Below are 6000 nucleotides of genomic sequence, written 5' to 3'. Positions count from 1 at the left end.
TGTGATTTAAAAACCTTGCAAGTTTATTAGCTGATACGTCTAGTTGAGTAGCTGACAACTAATCACTTATTCGACTTTAGGGCTCATCGTCAGGCTGAATCAGCTCCATTACCTTGGTTAATAAAACCTCCAAAAGTTGGTTAAGTATCAATCTCCCACTTAAACATGGATGACAGACTGGGGGAAAGAAGTGCGGGCCCAGTGCTGGAGCTGATTTTTTTTTGCTCTTAGGTACAGTTGAAGCAGGACCCTCAACAAGGCCGCTTTCTCTCCGTGCTTCTGCATAAAATCCACCCGGAAAGTATGCAGACTTCTGTTTGCTGTGTTTGGATGAAAAAAGGAATTGGAAAAAGGGTAATGTGTGGCTCTGGTTAATTAGCATTTCTCACCTTTTATATCAGTATTCATCCAGTTCTGGTTAATTTATTCCTGTTGTTCTTATCCATCATTGCACTACGGTCACTTATATTTATCTCATTTTTACCTTTACAGTTATATTGTATATATTAGTTCTGTTGTTCCATTATTCACCATACACCTTAATAACTTATCATTTAGTATTTGCCTACTTGCACATAGCTCTGTATATATATATATTTATTTCTTGTTTACTGCACATAGTTCTGTTTACATCTGTTTACATCTGTTAGTCCGATCACTGTCCACTTATATCTACTCTTTAAGTTAAGTTTAAGCTTTAAGTTGTATTTAAATTGACACTTTATATTTAGGTTTAAAAAAAATCGTTTACTTGCACTGTTGTTAATTTACTGCTCTGTTTGCCTTTGAATTGCCTCCCCCCCCCCCCCCCAGGGACAAATAAAGTTTTTTTAATTGAATTGAATTGAATTTTTTCAGAATGTGTGTACAGATAACCAAGGAATTATAAATAAAATAGTCAGCTGGTTATTTGTATAAAAGGGCCCTAAGGGACAATTTGCAACAGTAACTTTCTATCTTACAATGAAAGTTCAGTAGAGTACTTGGTAAAATGCATTCAAGGTATTCTCCACCACTGAGTAATAAATTAAGTTGTGAAATGTGTTCGCATATTTGTAGCAGTGCTGCATGTTGTCCACTAGGGGTCTCTGTGGGGCCACACAGTCTGCGCCACTGCTTGTTCACTCGGCAGCCGATGGGTGGCCCTGTTTCCCCGCTGACAGACTGATGACACGGCCGTGCGGTGTTGGTGGCAGCGTCAGCAGGCAGAGAGCGAGAGAGAGAGAGAGAGAGAGAGAGAGAGAGAGAGAGAGAGAGAGAGAGATCAACCAGTAATCACCATCGTCTCTCACACACACACACACACTGCCATGGTCTCTCCGACACGCAAAACCACCAACAAAGCTTCTCATTTTCTACCCGGGGGTGAAACTTTGACGCCGTCTAACGAAGCCATGCGGCCGAAGGTTAAAGCCCCTCGGGTGTAAGCTACACCGGAGACCAGAAAGTAGCCACCACCGTACGGAAACCACAAAGAAGAAGAAGAAGAAGAAGAAGAAGGAGCCGTCGGTGTTTTTTTTTTTTTTTTTTTTCACGCTCGGAGGGAAAGACGGCATCCGGCCTGAGAAGAAGCTCCGAGGTCGGGGACTCCGGTCGGAGTAACGCTCATCGTTTCTGGTGAGAGAGAGCTTACATTTTACTGCGTAACTTTACGTGAATTAACCTCGGGGAACAGCAGCTTCATAACATTTCTACCACCCCGCGTTGACACAAAACAGGCTAAACAATGCAGCAATGTTTACTTCACAGAACCCCCCTGTGTGTGTGTGAATGCTCCGTTTAGGTAACTAAATCACTAAAACAAACAGGTTAACTACAGACAGCATTAAACCGAAAGCAGGGAGTTGTGGAAGTGGTGTCAATTCATGCCCTCTTGAGTTAAACATGTGTGTCAGGTTTGTTGTAAGAGCAACACAAACAATCGGCTATTTTTCTTGTCAGTAAACTGTGTGGGGTTTGGCTGTAGGAAGGGAGGGCTTACTTGCTCTGCTATGCATGTATCGTCTTGCATAGCTGCTACTACTCACTGACCCACATTTCACAGATGTCCTATTCAAGTCGTTTATTCAAACTACTTGTGAGCAAACTGTACCAGCCCGTGAACACACACACACACACACACACACACACACACACACACACACACACACACACACACACACACACCCTTATACTCTCGATCTGTAAGCCGGGGCAGCACAGCACAGCACAGGACAGGACATCAGACTTTCATGGGACACACTTTATGAAAGACTCCTGCAGCTTTTAGGAATTTCAACACAATGAATTCCTGTACCTCTGTCCTCCTTCCAGTGGGGAGTTAACCTGTGGTGGTGGTGGTGTGTGTGTGTGTGTGTGTGTGTGTGTGTGTGTGTGTGTGTGTGGGGGGGGGGGGGGGACTGAGATGAGTGTGAAGTTGGCAGGATGTCCAAAAAGGAAGACATCATTGTTCTGGAGAGGGGGAGGGATCCTCATGGCAAACTGATGAGGAAGTACATTTGATGTGAAATCACCCAGGACACAATGTGTTTACATATTTATTGCCATATTTAATTTTTTTTTTTGATACTGACCGCCTTTTTCTTAGTCTGCTGAGTCACTCATCAGATTGTGTGATTTTTGAAATGTATTCAAAACGTCATTCATCCATACTAATGTTCAACTCCTGTTTAATGAGACTGGACTCTTTATATGTGTAAAACATAGCCTTTATAATACATTACATTTATTTTCTGTGTTTTTACATGCACATGGTTAGAACTCAGTCTCAAAGGTTTAAAAAAAAAAACCTTAATTTTAAGCATAATGTTTTCTAATGCTTGAATAAGAATAATCACTTTGATTTTCAACATTATTTAGGGTTGCAACAACACAATCATTCGTGTAAATATCAACAATCTTTTCAACACTACGAATGTATTGATCCCCTTGTAATGAGGGCTTCAGGAATAAAAATGGTAAAGAGACCTCAAAACTGTATCTTGCTCAGAAACAGAAAGTTTGAAAAACAAAACAGAATCAGGGTTCCAGTTATGATTATTTCATATGATTTTCTTCCCTGAGAAGTGATTTACTAGAACGTCTCCAAATTGTCTGTAATTACTCAATAATAACCAAAACAGTTTCCTAAAGCCAGAGAAGACATCAATATTTTTTCTTTTTTATTCACAATAACTCAGTTTAATATCACATGGGACTTGGAAGCTAACACATTTTAAGACTTGACACACAGGAAACAGAAAAAACTGTGAGTGTTTCTTTGAAAACATTACCTTACAAATGTTTATTCGTTATCTGTGTAGGTTCTCAGTCATCCAGGTTAAGGTCAATTCAAAGATTGATCCAAGGGCAACTGGACTCGGTTTAAGATCTTGAAGTCTTTTCACCTCTCCTCCGAAATGCAGAACGTTTTTTACAAGATCTTCAGCCAAGTCCAGTTTTGTCTCAAGCTTCAAATTGTTTACACAGTTTTGGATTTGTTTTCTGCTGAATGACTAATCGATTTGTCATTATAATTGTAACTGTATTGTATCATAAGATACATAAGATGACAAGGCTAAACATTTTTTTTCCTCCATCTAGAAGACATAAGGGCACAAATCTAGTGGAAAAAGTGACTATTTTCAGTAAAGCTGCTGAAACTTTAAAAAAAGTGTGATATCACATCACATGGCTGAGATGTGTAAGTGCACATACATACGGGATATACAGTATCCGTATTATTTCAGTAAGAGGCTGTGTTTACTCTTACTCTTTAAAAATGAGGCTTCTTATAGCTGCTATGTGTAAACAAACTTTACAAAAAATGTTTTGTGAACACAGTTTTAGTAAACCCTATAAGCTAAAACTGGTCACTCACCGTGACACCTGCCCTGTTCTCCAGTGGTCCTTTCTCTCCTGTACTTGTTATTGCTCCTGATTCTGACCTGTTCCTGGTCTCTTTGAGACCTAACAAGCTCAGATTAGAAGCAGGTTAATTAAAAACAGGTTAATTTATGTGTTTACAATGGACCACGGTCCATTGTAAACACATCAAGTCCCTGTAGGGTACTGATGAATATATTTCATTAAAATGATTTCTACACATAGATTCAATCGGGCCTCCAACCTGCCAGTATCCACACATCTCTTAAAGGTTATTAAGCAGCTGAACAAAAAGTTTGTTTTTAATAAAATCTCAAATTATGATCCAGATACTGTTTTATCAAAAGAAAGAAACGAGCATTGTGGTCAGGCAAACATTTCGGTCAGGACCAGAAAACGTACTGCGTTTTTTTTTATCCCCGGTTCAACATTTTACAGATTTTGTTCTTTTGCTGATGGCTGAATCAAAGCGCTGTCAAAGCATTTTCTCTCAATCATTTCCTGTGAGAAGCTTTCAGTTTGACAGGCACAACTGGGTGAACTCCCTGGCAAGATGTGTGTGTGTGTGTGTGTGTGTGTCTGAGCATCAGGCGCAGAAGCACGCTGAACATCCCTTGTGTTGAGCCTGTTACCTGCAGTTCAGCCAGGAGTGTTGTGAGGACAGTGTTGCCCGCGTGTGGTAGTTAAGGTGGGGCTGTTGCCTTGGTGAAGGCCTTGGGGCCTTGGTCAGATGGTAACCTGACCCCGCTGTGAAACAGCTGTAGCCACCGGGTGCTGATCCTCCAAGTCCCAGTGCAGATCAGATGATGGTTCACTATGTGTATGAGGGTTGTGTGTATGTGTTAGTGAACATGTGTGTATTAATACATTCAGTCATACACAAAATGATTTCATGCCCAGCAAGTTTGTGTTCAAACATTTTTGACAAGAATGAAGTCTCTCCCTTTTTCATTGACAGTCAAAACGTGTTATCATCAAACCAAACTTCATTGACTTTTTTTTTTTAGCGATTTTTAATTCCCTCTCTAAGGTTAAATGCTAATATAAGTGAGTCTGAGTGTGTGTCAGTGAGCTCATGTTAAAGCGGTAGGCCAAGACAGCTGGCTGAAGGTTAATGTGTCACAGCTCTTGGGAGCAGCTGCTATGTCACAGGCACCACTCCTGTCTATAGATAGCCATGAATACAAACTCTTCCTCTTTTCTCTGCTGCATTAAGACAAGAGCTCGACCACCGGCATGCAGCTCAGGCCTCTCGCATGCACTCGCCCTGCAAGACAAATGCTGCTTGAAGGTTTGACTTGAGTCTACTCCCAGATTCTCTATCTTGAGTCTGGATCTGGGAGAGCCTGCTGGTGGTTAAGACCCCGCTGCAGCCGCGGAGCCAGCTGGAGGAGAACCTGTTTGATTACAGTAATAACTCACACCACATATCTGGGCTGTCATCTGCATTATTAATGTCTGAAACAGGTGATGGACCTATATTGCCCCTTTCCCGTCACTCTTGGCAGGATTTTCAGAAGCTGTCTTAACACTTGTCTGGTCTTTTTTTGGAAGCAGACACATACCTTCATCCAGACCAACATTATTACAGCCAGCATAGCTACGCATAATTTAGAGGTGCTGAGGTGTTCATTATTAAGTTCTCTCTGGTGCTATAAAAATACATGTTAGCTCTATTTTTTTTAAAATTAGCTGAACTAAGAAACCAACTGAACTCAGTGAACCTCAGCTCACCAAGTTACTTATCATTGAGGAAATAACCTGCTGTTCAGTGGCAAGCCTTTAAAACAGCAGTTTTTATTATCAATCATTCAACAAGCTCAAGTCCCATTATTTTTTGTGTTTTTTGTTTTTTTTGAAAATGTACTCTTCTTCATGGTATAAAAAAATACAATGACCCATATCTCTTGGACTTTTAGAAAAATAATTGACGAAAGTGATTTATTTAAGTAATGGTTAAGAAATTATCACTTTTTTCATGCAGTGTAACTAAAATAAGTCGGGTACAAACACAATATCTCCCTGCAGGGTTTGCCGTCTGAAACGGCTACAAAAGAGGCGAGTTGTTTGTGTTTGCAGTTTGATATGGAAACTGATATTCTGATAACCCCCCCCCCCCCCCCCCCCCCCTCCTGC

The 6000-nt window shown here is 40.7% G+C and overlaps 1 protein-coding gene across 1 annotated transcript in view; it reads left to right on the top strand.

Annotated features, from left to right (window-relative positions):
• Positions 1-1245: 1245 nt before the first annotated feature.
• Positions 1246-6000, top strand: part of LOC132972711 (cyclin-dependent kinase 17-like) — a 31661-nt gene continuing 26906 nt past the window's right edge. The window contains exon 1 of the mRNA XM_061035746.1: positions 1246-1617. The gene's annotated coding sequence lies outside the window, so the exon portion shown is untranslated. The remainder of the gene's footprint in view (positions 1618-6000) is intronic.

This window comes from Labrus mixtus, chromosome 4 (genome assembly GCF_963584025.1).
Source record: "Labrus mixtus chromosome 4, fLabMix1.1, whole genome shotgun sequence".
NCBI lineage: Eukaryota > Metazoa > Chordata > Actinopteri > Labriformes > Labridae > Labrus > Labrus mixtus.
Note: the sequence above shows the minus strand (reverse complement) of the source record. Positions and strands in the feature narration are given on the sequence as shown.